At 39.3% G+C, this 15,318-nt stretch overlaps 1 protein-coding gene and 2 long non-coding RNA genes across 3 annotated transcripts in view; 2 read left to right on the forward strand and 1 right to left on the reverse strand.

The window, feature by feature from the left end:
• Positions 1-15,318, forward strand: part of CEP85L (centrosomal protein 85L) — a 203,474-nt gene that overhangs the window by 24,463 nt on the left and 163,693 nt on the right. The gene's annotated exons all lie outside the window — the stretch shown is intronic.
• LOC145521972 (uncharacterized) overlaps positions 1-15,318 on the forward strand; it is a 47,901-nt gene that overhangs the window by 21,181 nt on the left and 11,402 nt on the right. The gene's annotated exons all lie outside the window — the stretch shown is intronic.
• Positions 3,366-8,930, reverse strand: LOC145521974 (uncharacterized). The gene is made up of 2 exons (XR_014065816.1): positions 5,355-8,930; positions 3,366-4,138 (listed from the first exon to the last, which is right to left on the reverse strand). It is a non-coding gene; the product is annotated as an uncharacterized LOC145521974 (long non-coding RNA).

Genomic DNA, 15,318 nt, shown 5'->3' on the forward strand with positions numbered 1-15,318 from the left:
TTCACATTAGGTCTCTTTACTATTAATAATGGACATAACTGGATTATTTCATTCCATATCCCTGGTAAATAGTGTTTAGACTTGTTCCTTGCTTTCCAGTGCTTTTCCTTCTTACGATTCTAGAGTTGAACCAAAGAATACCTGAACATAATATACTCTACATAAAAGCACGGCACAGTTCCTTGTTATAAAAAAAAATGTGGTTCTGTTTGCTGTAATTGTTTACTCTCATTTGACCTGTATTATCTAATCCACATTTTAAAAATTTCAGATTGCATTCAGTGTTTTAAGGTCAAAAACTGTACTTTTTAAAGTTGAATTACTGGTGAGTATGTTTTCTAAATTGAATTACTTGGCAACTAAGGGAAGGTTCTTTATAGACTGGACTCAAAAGCTCTTGTTTACTGTTAATCCTGAATTCAGTTCTCAAAGCAAATGTCATATACACAATAGCTCTGTTGTGGATTCAGAACCAAATTCCATTTCAACAATGGTAAACTCCTCATCAACCCTGTTCTACAGACATGTGGTTTCAGTCAGGCACTCCAGTTCCACCTCAGAATGTAGAATCTCCTTAATAATTAGGTTGGATCATAAATTCTTACAGATAACCAGCTGTTTAGAACTGAAGTATTTTCCTGTTTTCCTGCTACCTAGCTCTGAGCATGCATATCAGTTCCACAGTTCCACCTAGTATCTGATGCATAAACTAAAATGCTGGTAGATGTTGATGGTCCAATTTTCAGGAATTTTTTTTTAAACTTTTTTCTAGTTCCCAAATATGTTACAAAGAGTGTGTGTTAGTTTTGGAATCAAGAAGAAAATAAACTCTGTTTAGACGAAAGTAAAAGTGTCAAGGTTAGATACCAAGATATTTTGTATAGAAGAAGATCCTTTTTGGAGCTGCCAGTGAAATTTCTGATCTAATATTCTGACAGGCTATGAAAACCACTTCAGAAAGAATTTTTACTTCTTATTAGAATTATAGAAACAGCCTATTTTTCTTCAAGATTGAAAAGATTATCCACATCTCTCCCTACCCAGTCCCATTGTAGTTCAGAAGACATTTTGCTTTCAAACTGTGTGGGGATGGTAAACCCGTGCCTTGCAGACTACATCAGACCCAAATACTGTTCAGTTTGGGGACACATGATTTAAAAATTGAAATTGATGCATGAACATCATGAACATTTAGTATGTCACACTCCCATCACACCTTTAGGTAACCTGCCTAGCGCCTGAGGTTATCTCAAGTTGATACCTAAAGGCTAGCGGTTAGTAAAAAATGGACTGAGAGATGATGAGACTAAGACATGTTAGGCAAAGCAACAATTGTGCTGATAACACCATGCTTCTCTTCATTTTGTATATGGAAGAAACTAATTTTGGAAATAAGGAATTACAATTAATTCAGTATCCACAAACACGTGCTTCTTACATAACCTTATGTAAATTTCTCCTTATCTTTCTCCCTATTTAGTTCATTCTTCAGATACTTCCTGCTAATATTCCTAGAGCCTAACTGCTCATGTATTTGTTTTTGGGTGCACCATGCAACATGCATGTAGGATCTCAGTTCCCCAATCAGGGATTGAACCCACACCCTCTGCAATGAAAGGGCAGAGTCATAACCACCAGTCTTAACCACTGGATAGCCAGGGAGGTCCCTGTACTTATGTACTTATTGTTTATTCTTTCTCTCTTTTTTTCTTCACTGGGTGCAAAGATCCCTTTTAGGTGCTAAGGAAACAACAGTGGATATGAAGTGTACAGTCTCATATCCCCTGAAGGGGCTCAGACATGAACATTAAAAGTAACAGGATTGTGATAGTTGGCAGGAACTGAGTGTCATGGCAACACAGGGGATGAAGGCTGTGACTGCCTGGGAAAGTGTTCCAAAGGTGACAACTTCACTGACTCTGAGAAGGAGATATTCAACTGATGATATTGGTATTCCAGGTCAAAGGAGGGCAACCAAAACCTGGCTTCAAGGGAAGGCTTGGGAGATTCAAAGAACTGCAATTTGTTTGGTTTGACTGAATCACCAGGGTGTAAGGAATGGAGAGAAATGAAATTTGCATTATTCATTCATTTAATGATTCATTTGATAAATTGTTTAATCACTTGTTCTGTGCCAAACATTGAGGATACAATAGTGATTTATATAGTTACATCATTTGTTTCGCAAATATAACAGTCTAATGAGAAATGGGGAAGTAAGGAGGCAATAAAATAGAGTAAGTGGTACGATAAATTGTCTTCACTGTCATCTTATTTTAAGAATTTGCCACAACTACCCCAACCTTCAGCAACCACCACTCTGATCAGCAGCCATCAATAGTGAGGCAAGACCATTCACCAGCAAAAATATTGCAACTCACTGAAGTCTCAGATGATGGTCATATTTTTTGAACAATAAAGTAATTTTATTTATTGATTTATTGGCAGCACCACGTGGCATGTGGGATCTTAGTTCCCTGACCAGGGATCAAACCCACACCCTCTGCATCAGAAGCACAGAGTTTTAACCATTGGACCATCATGGAAGTCCCAACAAAGTAATTTTGAATTAAAATCTGTGCATTGCTTTTATAGACATAATGCTACTGCATACTTAATAGACTATGGTACAGTAAAAACATAACTTTTATTATATGCACTAGGAAACCAAAAAATTCATGTGACTTGTTTTATTGCGATATTCGCTTTATTGTCGTGGCCTGAAACTGAACCCACGATATTTCCAAGTAAGCATATATTTGAAAATACATGTTGAGAGCTGGAGAGAGGTCAGTGCTAGACATATGGGTTTGGAGACCATATATGTGGTAATTAAAAACATAGATGTACATGAGTGCAGAGATCTCCATGAGATCTCCATGTTGTTTACCAAAGCAATTCCTGACTTCTCCAAATGGCATTCACACAGAACAATGGTGGTTCAGCACTACGGACAGTGGCAGGATCACTGGCACTTCCCTGCCCCCTACTCAGCCCACCCCCAATCTTTTAGTTCTGTAAGGTCAGAATTTCATTATCTTTCCCATCCTAGCTTTCTTGATTGACTTCCTACCACTGCCCTGACCCATATTCTACACTTAAGGCAATTGTGTTAAGGTCATCTTATTCCAGCTTTTGTTTTTATCATATGACAACCTGAGGCCCAAAGAGACTAAATAGTTTGCTCAAAACCACATTCCTAGTTAGTGATATCATAGATCTGTTCTGAATACATCACCTTTTCTCCCATCTTATTTGTTTCTATATCTTTTCCCTCTGAGTTCTGGAAGGTTTTTTGAGTTTGTCTTCAAATTCATTAATTTTTGGCATTTTCCTATTTTGCTCTTTGCTGCTTTTGCATTCTCTTTTCTTTTAATGATCATATTCTTATTTCTAAAGCAATCTCTCCTAATTTCAAATAGTTTCCATTTAAAATATGTAATATTTTTTAAAATGACAGCCTTATTGAGATAAAATTCATACACCATACAATTCACCCTTTTAAAGTGTACAATCCTATCGGGTGTCAAGTGGTATCTCATAATGGTTTCATCTTCCTAATAACTAATATTGTTGAGCATCTTTTCAGATACTTACTGGCCATTTGTTTATCTTACCTGGAGAAATGTCTGTTCAGATGATTTAAAAATTGTCTTTTTATTGTTGTAAGAGTTCTAGATACAAGTTCCTCACCAGTTTTATGATTTTCAAATAATTTCTCACATTCCCCTGGTTGCCCCTCCAGGTTTCTTTTGAAGCACAAAGTTTTAATTTTGATGAAGTTCAGTTTGTCTGTTCTTGTCTTTTTTGTTTGTGCTTTTGGCATGAGATCTAAGAACCATCGCTTAACCAAGGTCACAAATACTCCTGCCTATGTCTTAAGAGTTTTATACTTTTAGCTTTTACAATTAGGTCTTTGATTTATTTTGTGTTAAATTTTGCATATAGTGTGTATATAATGTAATGTAGGTTTTGCATCTTGTTGATAACCCAGCAGCTTTTCAGTTCCTGGCATTTAGAGTTTTCTAAAGTTCTTTTTTTTGCTCTATTTGTATTATTAACTATTCATGGATCAGTTCAGTTCAGTCACTCAGTCATGTCCAACTCTTTGCGACTCCATGGACTACAGCACACCAGTCTTCCCTGTTCATCACCAACTCCCGGAGCTTACTCAAACTCATCTTCATTGGGTCAGTGATGTCATCCAACCATCTCATCCTCTGTCATCCCCTCTTTTCCTGCCTTCAATCTTTCCCAGCCTCAGGGTCTTTTCCAGTGAGTCAGTTCTTCACATCAGGTTGCCAAAGTATTGGAGCTTCAGCTTCGGCATCAGTCCTTCCAATGAATATTCAGGACTGATTTCCTTTAGGATGGACTGGTTGGATCTCCTTGCAGTCCAAGGGACTCTCAAGAGTCTTCTCCAACACCACAGTTCAAAAGCATCAATTCTTTGGTGCTCAGCTTTCTTTATAGTCCAACTCTCACATACATACATGACTACTGGAAAAACCATAGCTTTGACTAGACCGACCTTTGTTGGCAAAGTACTGTCTCTGCTTTTTAATATGCTGTCTAGGATGGTCTTAGCTTTTCTTCCAAGAAGCAAACATCTTTTAATTTCATGGCTGCTGTCACTATCTGCAGTGATTTTGGAGCCCCCCAAAATAAAGTCTGACACTGTTTCCACTGTTTCCCCATCTATTTGCCATGAGGTGATAGGACCAGATGCCATGACCTTAGTTTCTGAATGTTGAGTTTTAAGCCTACTGTTTCACTCTCCTCTTTCACTTTCATCAAGAGGCTCTTTAGTTCTTCTTTGCTTTCTGCCATAAGGGTGGTGTCATCTGCATATCTGAGGTTATTGATATTCATGGATGTGATCATTGAAATTTACTCCTCTGGTTAATCTCCTTTTGTAGATTAAAACTGGTGCTTTTAATCTAGAAGATGGTTCTTCTGCTTGTTCATTTTTATGATTGTGTTCATCTCCATGGATGAAGTTCACAACTTTCAGAATCGTTTGAGGGTCCAGTTCAGTTATTAGATGCAGACAGTGGGAGAAGGCAAAATTAAGATTCATCAAGTTCTGCTTTAATAAGTTGGATTCCAGGTGTCCTTTGGAGTAGAGGAAGAGTTACAGCCAGAGGGGGCAGGTTCAGAGACTTTACTACTGTGTCACAGAATTCTTGTTTTCTTGTGGCTCAACTCAGCATATGAAGGGTAAGCAGGATGTCCAGGGACGTTGCTCTGTGTGGACTCCAGCATTTAATGTTCTTCCTGTAGATATTGGTGTGTGCATGCTAAGTCGCTTCAGTTGTGTCCAACTCTTTGTGACCCTATGGACTGTAGCCCACCAAGCTTCTCTGTCCATGGGATTCTCCAGGCAAGAATCCTAGAGTGGGTTGCCATGCTCTTCTCAGGGGATATTCCCAACCCAGGGATTGAACCCACATCTCTTATGTCTACTGCAATGGCAGGTGGGTTCTTTACCACTAGCACCACCTGGGAAGCAGTATAGATAGATATTAGTAGGATTGATACTCGTCCCTTCCTGACTGCCCTATATTTCACATTGGTCTCTAGTTGCAGAAGCCTTTAATAGAGAACCCCTAAAGTTTATAGCAAGTGCCAATTCATTTTTCCTCCATTTTAAAACACATAAATTTAGATCAATGTTTTGCACAGAAACCTTCTTTCAGCCTCCGATTTGACTCTGCTCATTACTGATTATTCTTGGCATCTATCTACTGATCCCAATGAGTTCAGTTTCCTATTCCCCTTACCCTGAATGATTATTTTGTGGTTTTTGCTGGTGTTTCCTATACTTGTCCTTCCCTAACCACTAGCCCCCCGACTTTGGTGACTGATCTATTTTTTGTTTTACAGCAATAAACTACAGTCAGAGATCAAATTGTGCTTCTGTTCAGTAGACTGATTTTAAGTCATGCAGTGTCTTTAGCACTGACAATAGCCCTGCTGCTTGTCCTAATGAGAACATTTCCACAGTCAAGTTGAAATGCCTAGATGCCGCTAATGCCGCTCAACAGCCTTGAATAAGTTTTCAGATCAGTGGGCATATCACTGGGTAAAATGACCAAAAAAAGTAAAAGAGCAAGAGGTCTATGGTATTAGTCAGATTTCTGCTGCAATAGTGCCACATAATAACCAACCACAAACTTTAGAGGCTTAGAACAACAAATGCTTGTTTTTCTTGCTCCAGGATTGGTCAGCTCCACATTTCTTCATTCTTGAATCTGGCTTTACAGGAAATCACAGAAGTAAAGAAGTGCTAAAGCCAAAGACAGGTGTGTTTAAAGCCTCTGCTTGCGTCACATCTGCTAACTTCAGTTGCCCAAAGCAAGTCATGTGGTCAAACCTAATATGAAGTCAGTGGGGAAACAAAAGCTGCCTGCCCTGGTGGGAGGTACTGCAAAGCCACTTGACAAATGGTGTGTAATTCCACATCAGGGAGGGAATGAAGAATTGAATACAGTCCAATTGTATGCTCAGTTGCTCAGTCTTTGCAACTCTGGGGATTGTAGCCCGCCAGTCTCCTCTGTCCATGTGATTTTCCAGGCAAGAATACTGAAGCGGGGTGCCATTTCCTACTGCAGGGGATCTTCCTGACCCAGGGATCAAAACTGCGTCTCCTGCATTGGCAGGTAGATTCTTTACCACTGAGGCACAGTCCAGTTACCACAACCATAATTCTGTTGCTATACCCCTTCCCATTTCACAACTTTGTATTTGTAAGGAAACTTAAAGGTTGTCTAATATGATCCTTTTATTGTATATATGAGTTATCTGGGGCCCAGAGAGACTATGGGAATTGCCTGTAAGTCAGTTCAAAGCTCTGCTCCATGAGACTAAATGCTGTACTACAGACTTTCCTCCAGATCCCAACTCTACATGGAATTATATGAGTTTAGCTCATGAGATAAATCCAGGATTAAGGACCTAAACGCGTCAGTCTCCAGAGGTAAAAACCTAGATTGGCTACAGATTTGAAGAATTTTGGTAGTATACTGAAGAGAGACCTTAAGTTCTAGATTCTGACTTTAAAAAAATTGTTTTTTCATAGAGTTTTTCCAAAGAAAATATTTAGAGACTTGGAGTTGTTATTTAAAAATAGGTAACGTTTCCAGAAGGAAATGTTTAGTTTCTTTCCCAGTTGCTTTCCATTGTCTCCATGTTTATCTGACAAAGAATCAAATGGAAGGAAGGGCCGGAGGCGGGGAGGTAGACCCAGTGGAAGATTGCCAGAGATGGAGGGAAGCTGTAAAACAGGGCCTGTGCAAGCTGACTTTTGCTTTTTAAGTTTCACTAATGTCCTCCCTAAGGTAAATCACCAGTGGCTAATGGGCTTGGCTTACTCCTCAAAAGCAGATCTGAGCTGGTGAGCTAACTGCAGTGCACTGGAGTCGGGTTTGTTTTGAGAGAAGGGAACAGCTGTTCCTCCAGAGTCCTCAGCCTATCCATTACCTCTGTTCCTAGATGCTGCTGCTTACAGCCCTTTCTGTCTTCTGTTTCCTGCTCCAATTCTATAGGTCAGTGTGACTGCAGAGTACTCTTTTTTTAAAAGAGATACTTAATAGTTAAGATAGTATTTGTTATTAATGTCCTGTCCAAGTTTGACGGTTTCTTTAACATTTCATGGTTATACTTCTAGTTTGTTTACTTCTTGCGAATCGACTCTGCTGGCAGGAAACTTGACCCCTGTAGATGATATTATCTTGGAGGAATGTAGGGCTAGGCTAGAGGGTAGTTTTTCTGCGAATCAGTGATCTGACCACACATAAGAAACAAAGCCAGATAAAAAGCCACCATTCAAAATGAAAAACAGAGTAATAATTTAGCAATACAACATTAAAAGAGAAACACAGGAAAAGATACAAAATATGTTTCCAAATAATTATTTTCTATCCTATTATTATTCTGTTCCCTTTATTTTACCCTCGAACAGATGGTCCCCAAGTTTTCAAATATGATCCCATTTTTAACACGAAAAAATTTCACAGAGTCCCACATAACAGTAGTTATAGTTTTAGTAGAATTTGATTGATAATACATTAGGACAAAGCATATAGTTTTGAAATCACTAATGCTTTTAATTAAAATCATGCTTTATAGAACAAAACAGCATCTACATCCATTTGAAGAATAGGTATACATATCAACACAAGCCACCTTATTCAGAGTACAGATAAGCATACTTCATGGAAGTATGCGTGTCTTCCTATAATAATTATAAAGAACAGCAGATGTCCAGGACCCATCGTCTGGCATCTAAACCTTGTCCTCCATTTTTATGCCTGTCAGTTTTGGAAGCTGTCCTATTTAATGACATCATTGGTCTCCTGTCTATACAGGCACTGCCTATTCTTACTGGTTGGATTAATCAGGACATAACAACATGAACTGAGCCTTGTCTTTCTAAAAGATGACTGGAGTTTAGGATATTTTTTGGTTTTTTTTTAACCTACTTATATGTTTCCTTGAGGAAATCAGTGTCTTTGAAATATTGATACATCTTTTATCTTTTGCAAAATTAAGGATAGGGGCTAGGAATATACTTGCTCTGCCCAACTCAACAGATACTGTGAGGTTTAAACTAGATTGTATAGCACCTCATTGCATAAACAATAAATGGTAGCTGGTCAGTCAGTATCTTAGTACAATCTTCCCATTTAGAACCTAATTCTTAGCTGCTACAATACTAGGAATGTGTAATTCATCCAGAGTTACACTGGCCTAGGTGACTGCCATACTCCCGAGACCCACAGTGGCTTGTGGACAGGAAGTAGAAGGTCCACACAGTGAACTGCGCTGGGAGTGATGACTTAGTTTTAAGATTTACCTTGGCCATTTCAACGAATCATTTAATCTTTCTGGGCCTCAGTTCCTTGTGTGTGTGTATGCTAAGTCGTTTCAGTTGTGTCCAACTCTTTGCAACCCTATGGACTGTAGCCTGCCAGGCTCCTCTGTCCATGGGATTCTCCAGGTAAGAATACTGGAGTGGGTTGCTGTGACCTCCTCAAGAATAGAAGAATGAACCAAAATCTCAGAGGTATTCACTTTTTACAATGGGGCACTTTTATTTCCCTAAATGAAATCTAATTGGAAAACTCCAATATATAAACCAGATACAAAACAACATACAATTTTCACATGCAGTTTAAAACTTTTACTGTTTGCCATTGAGGCCCTAGGAGTACACTTGAAAACCACTGATTTAGTTCATATTTAAGATCCAGCTCTAAACAAATATATCCATTTATTCATTTAAAGTGAGAGAAAATGTTCCTTCCCAAAAAATTGCTAGTGGTCATCTCCATGGGACCTCTAGCTCTGATGGTCATGTCCACTCAGGAAATCAAACCTTAGATCAGAACACTGAGCATAAAATAAAGCAAGTTCTTTTTTTTTTTTTTTTTGACTGTGCTGCATGGCTTGTGGGATCTTAGTTTCCTGACCAGGGATTGAACCCTGGACCCTCAACAGTGAAAGCATGGCATTCTAACCACTGGACAGCCAGGAAATTTCCCACATGCTCTCTATTCTTGAGGAATAGTTTTATCAAGCAGTGGTGACCTAGTTTCATGCCCTTCTTCATGCTAATAATTTTTTTTTCTCTAAAGAATTGGGCAGGGAAATCTAGAATCTCAGCACCGTTCTCCATAGGTCAGTATTGGCAGAAACACTCATTATAACCTTACCCTTTAACTTGTCTTTTTATGTCTCCGTATAGATCTCCATACTCCTGACATGACTGTCCTCCTAATATTCAGAATACGCATCTAGACTCTAGGAAGTTGTCAAACTTTTCAGTATGTTTGAACACAGCTGAGCCAGGTGGTCAGCTAGGCTCTGCCTTGTCCACTTCCTATGTTGGAGGGTTTGCCACTGGAGATAGACTCATTTCTCTTTCCTCGAAGGAGTAGTTCTTAGACATTTTTTAATACATTGATCTGAAATACAAATCTCTATAGATTCAAATACCATCAAATGTGTAACTCTCTGATGAATGAGTCATATTACAGCATGCTCTAGACTGCAAGCTCCCCATAAGATTCTGAACTACTGCAGGATTTGTTTTTGTTTGCTCAGCACCTAACAGGACCTGAGCTACAAAGGAAACTTGATAAATCTTAAATGACTCACTAAATAAATTAAGTGAATTTGTAGCAACTCATTAAGCAAGAAAAGACTGAATGGCATTATTATTATGAAAAGCAGCAATGGCAAAGTTCATGACTCAGTTTATCGCTGAACAAATCTAGTTTGTACCTTCAGACCGTGATAATGCCCCTGCATTGTCAGAGCTTCAGAAAACGTGAGTTTCTAAATCATGCCAATGCACCCAGCCAGTATCTTCCCCAGCGTCCAGCCACTGAAAGAACTTCTAGGAGCTAGAGCATGAGGCCAGTCGAGCCGGCAGCTGAGGAAGGAACCACACAAACTACCTGGGTTCTAACCTTGGTCTTTGCTTGCTATGTGACTTTGGGCAAGTTCCTTACTATCTCTGTATCTATGAAATGGATATTAGCGATGTGAGGATTTAATGAGCTGATGACCCTAAAGCCCTTGGAACAGAGCCAGGCAGGTTGTAAACTTTCAGTAGGTGCTTTCATGTATTCATCCTGGTTTAGTGGAAGGAGAATAAGGTTTAAGTTAGGCGAGCCAGGCTTTTAATTCATACCCTGGCCCTTTTTCTTGTTTAATCATTTAATTTCACTGAACTTGTTTCATCCTGTGTAAAATGTGGATAATAACTGTGGTGGTGGGGAAATGCTATTTAAAACTGCAGCAGACAACAGCCTTTAGATTCCTAAGACTCTAAGTTTAGGAAAACACCTTGGTGAGCCTGCTTTGGATATGAAAGAGGAAGCCCCAGACAGAGAACTAAATCACTTTGTCTGGTAAAGTAAGACTTTTTTTTTAAAATAAATTTATTTATTTTAGTTGGGGGCTAATACTTTACAATATTGTAGTGGTTTTTGCCATACATTGACATGAATCAGCCATGAGTTTACATGTGTTCCCCATCCTGAACCCCCCTCCCACCTCCCTCCCCATCCCATCCCTCTGGGTCATTCCAGAGCTTGAGATGAACTTTTGAGCATTCCAGAGCTTGAGATGAAAACAGTAATCCCAAGAAGAACAGAAGTCCAGCAGAATAGCTCCAAATCTGGGCTCTTTTGGAGGCAAGAGTCTTACTATTTAGTGTTGAATTGTTACTTTGCACCACAGTGAACAATTCCCTACCTTTTCACCAGAAAATAAATAGATATTTGTTATATAAGTAATCATATGTGGGTGATACTAGGGAAGTGGAGAAATTAGGGTGATGTGTTTGTAGTAGAAGGAGAAGGGGGTGACAGAAGATAAGATAGTTGGATGGCATCACCGACTCAATGGGCATGAATTTGAGCAAACTCTGGGAGATAGTGAAGGACAGGGAAGCTTGGCATACTGCAGTCTGGGGAGTTGCAAAAAGCTGGACGTGACTTAGTGACTGAACAACAACAACGTTTGTAGTCCTGGATAAGGCAGTACAGTAGAAGGGAACAGAAACACAAGAGGTATATAGAGAAGAGATGAAGATATTTTGGCCCAGGTAGGAAAATAGGATGCGAGGTAAAGAAACCTGGATGAGTGGGGAAAACCAGCAGATATCTCACCAGTGTGAGATGGCAATCAAGCATGTTTATTTTACATTGATCTTAATTGTTGTTGTTCAGTCACTACGTCCAACTCTTTTGCGACCCCATGGATTATAGCCTGCCATAGGATTTTTCAGGCAAAAATACAGGAGTGGGTTGCCATTTCCTTCTCCAGGGGATCTTTTCAACCTAGGTATTGAACCCGTGTCTCCTGCATTCCAGGCAGATTCTTTACTGCTGAGCCACCAGGGAAGCCCACACTGATATTAAAGGATTTAAAAAACTAAAAATAAACAGAAAACCCCTAGAGTCAGTTAAAGAAGCTAAGTATCCTGGCATTTGTGCTACACACTCACTAGGATTCTCACGACAATTAGTGTTAATGGATGTGAACTCCTAGTGCAAAGTAATTATTCCATAAATAATAACTATCATCCATTTACCCTGTTAACCCATATATTATTCAGTGATTATTTATCTAACCCAAAGAAGCTGGGCAAAGAGCAGCTGGTATATGTTGAGGGCAGTGGAGCATACAGGTTCTTTCCTCTTACCTAGCATACCTCTTCCTACTCTGCACATTTCTATCCCTGGCCTCTGTCTTTCTGCACAAACAAATCCACTCCCTGAGACTTCAGGAGGGTCAGGAAAGCACAGGCAGGCTTGTGTGATTAGAAAATATTTTTTCTACGTCATGCTCGTGTAAGAGAAAGTTTATAGATGGAAAGTTTAAAAAATATTTCAGTAATCAGCTCAGTTAAGAGTGACAAGCAGGGTTCTAAAAACATGGAGCTATTTTATCTATGATCCATTTTCCAGTAAGTGACTACCAAGATAGCTGGAGCACAAGAATAGGTAATGGCTTTGTTTTCCCAAGATGTAGTCATTGCGATTATTTTTAGATGAAAGATTTGGAGCCAGAAGCACAACTCATAATTATGTTGCTATGATTCTACAACCAGTTGTTTTGTGGAATTAATTCAACCATAACAACTTTAAAAGTCACCACATTTTCCAAAAAAATGTGCAGATAAAAACGGAAAATAAAATATTCCATGACACGAAGTGCTGTTTCCTGCCATTAGCTCACATCTTTCTACTTTCGAAGCTTGCATGCCCTCTTCCCTAGGCCCTTTTCTAGTTCTCACCCTCCTTGACCCATTATTGAAGCTCACTGACAGCCACTCCTGCAGGAAGCACTCCTAAAGACCACAGCCTGATGAACACACCTACTTCTGAACTCCTGCACTGACTGTGGATGGTCTACAACTTTCCTTAGAACTCTTCATTCTCTCCTTTGAATTTTTTTTAAAGATCTTTTGACCTGCGCCATTTTTTTTTTTTTTTTCCTAAAGTCTTCATTGGATTTGTTACAATATTGCTTCCGTTTTCCATTTTTGGTTTTTTGGCCATGAGGCACCTGGGATCTTAGCTCCCTGACCAGGGATCGAACCAGTGCCCCCTGCATTGGAAGGCAAAGTCTTAACCACTGGACTATCAGGAAGGTCCCTCTCCCTTGAATTTTAGTTTATTTTCAAATGTATATCATTATTTCCAAAGCTTGGTTTGTACCCTGTAACAATTTTACATTATGGAAACAATATGTCAGAGATCAATATTATCAAAAATTTGGAAGAGAGGAAAGAAAACTGTTCATAATCTCACCGTCTTAACACTAATCCTGTACTCATCATTTTATGATGCTTTTCCTGAACTAGTTTTCTATGCTTACTCTTTCACTAATTTAATTCCAGTGACAATATAATTTCACATTTTGAATTTTTGCAACTAATGTTACACCACCACCATTTTGCTAATTGCTATAAGCCTTCATAAATATTCTTTTAAAGCCTGCATAATATTGACTATTGTTAAAGTTTTAGATTGTTAATTATAGTCCACTATTATACTGGGCTTCCCTGGTGGCTCAGTGGTCAAGAATCTGCCTGCCAATGTAGGAGACACAGGCTCAATCTCTGGGTCAGAAAGATCCCCTGGAGGAGGAAATGGCAACCCATTCCAGTATTCTTGCCTGGGAAATTCAGTGGTCAGAGAAGCCTGGCTAGCTACAGTTCATGGGGTTGCAGAAGGGTTAGATGTGATTTAGTGACTAAACAATTATGATACTGCAGTTGACATATTTATGCATGTAGTTCTTTCAGTGTGTGCATTTTTTGTGTATGTGCATGCATATTTTGATATTTTTTTCTTAGGATGGTATTCCAAAAGGAAGATTACTGAACCAAAGAGTATGATTATTTTTATAGTTTTAGAAACATATTGCCAAATTGGTTTCCAAAAGAGGGACCAATTTATATCACCAGAAGCAAATGAGAATACCAGTTTCTCCAAATTTTCATGTGAATTATTTCTTAATTACTTAGTCTTCATATAAACAAAAAAGGATGACATCGGTTCACTGTTTTAATTATTTACTATGACTTTAAATATACAGAAAAGTTAAGAGAAAAATATTAATTCATGGCCCTGGTTTATCAAATCTTAATACATTTCCATATTTTTACTAGTTCTATAAAAATATTACATACATGGTTGAAGTCTTTGTGTTCAGTTCAGTCGCTCAGTTGTGTCCGACTCTTTGCGACCCCATGAATCGCAGCACGCCAGGCCTCTCTGTCCATCACCAACTCCCAGAGTCCACCCAAACCCATGTCCATCAAGTCGGTGATGCCATCCAACCATCTCATCCTCTGTCATCCCCTTCTCCTCCCGCCCCCAATCCTACCCAGCATTAGGGTCTTTTCCAATGAGTCAACCCTTCGCATGAGGTGGCCAAAGTATTGGAGTTTCAGCTTCAACATCAGATCTTCCAGTGAACACCCAGGCTTGATCTCTTTTAGGATGGATTGATTGGATCTCCTTGCAGTCCAAGGGACTCTCAAGAGTCTTCTCCAACACCACAGTTCAAAAGCATCAATTCTGCGGTGCTCAGCTTTCTTCACCGTCCAACTTTCACATCCATACATGACCACTGGAAAAACCATAGCCTTGACTAGACGTACTTTTGTTGGCAAAGTAATGTCTCTGCTTTTAAATACGCTATCTAGGTTGGTCATAACCTTCCTTCCAAGGAGTAAGTGATTCTATGCCAATGCTCTACAGAGACAGCCGGAATTGGATGTTTATCATTCCTTTGCATTTCCATTTCCATATCTTTTAATTGTTAAATCTTTGATTAGTAATGAAGTTAAACTCTTTCCTGCTGCTGCTGCTGCTGCTGCTGCTGCTGCTAAGTCACTTCAGTCGTGTCCAACTCTTCACGACTCCATGGACTGCAGCCTACCAGGCGCCTCTCTGTCCATGGGATTTTCCAGCCAAGAGTACTGGAGTGGGCTGCCATTGCTTTCTCCAAACTCTTTCCTATGACATAGCTAATATGAAAGTACTCAGGTTCTAGAGTCAGGTAGATCTAGCCTTAAATTCCTACTCTGTTTCTCGCTACCCATGTGTCCTTGGACCTCTCCGTGCCTTGGTTTACTTATAGAAAATGGAGATAAAATCATTCCTATAATTCTCTAGTCATTAAGTAGTGTCCAACTCTTTTCATCCCCATAGACTGTATGTAGCCTGCTAGGCTCCTCTGTCCATGGGATTCTCCAGGCAAGAATACTGGAGTCCGTTGCCATGCCCTTCT

This window comes from Giraffa tippelskirchi, chromosome 9 (assembly GCF_054371585.1).
Source record: "Giraffa tippelskirchi isolate mGirTip1 chromosome 9, T2T-mGirTip1v1.2.pri, whole genome shotgun sequence".
Lineage (NCBI taxonomy): Eukaryota > Metazoa > Chordata > Mammalia > Artiodactyla > Giraffidae > Giraffa > Giraffa tippelskirchi.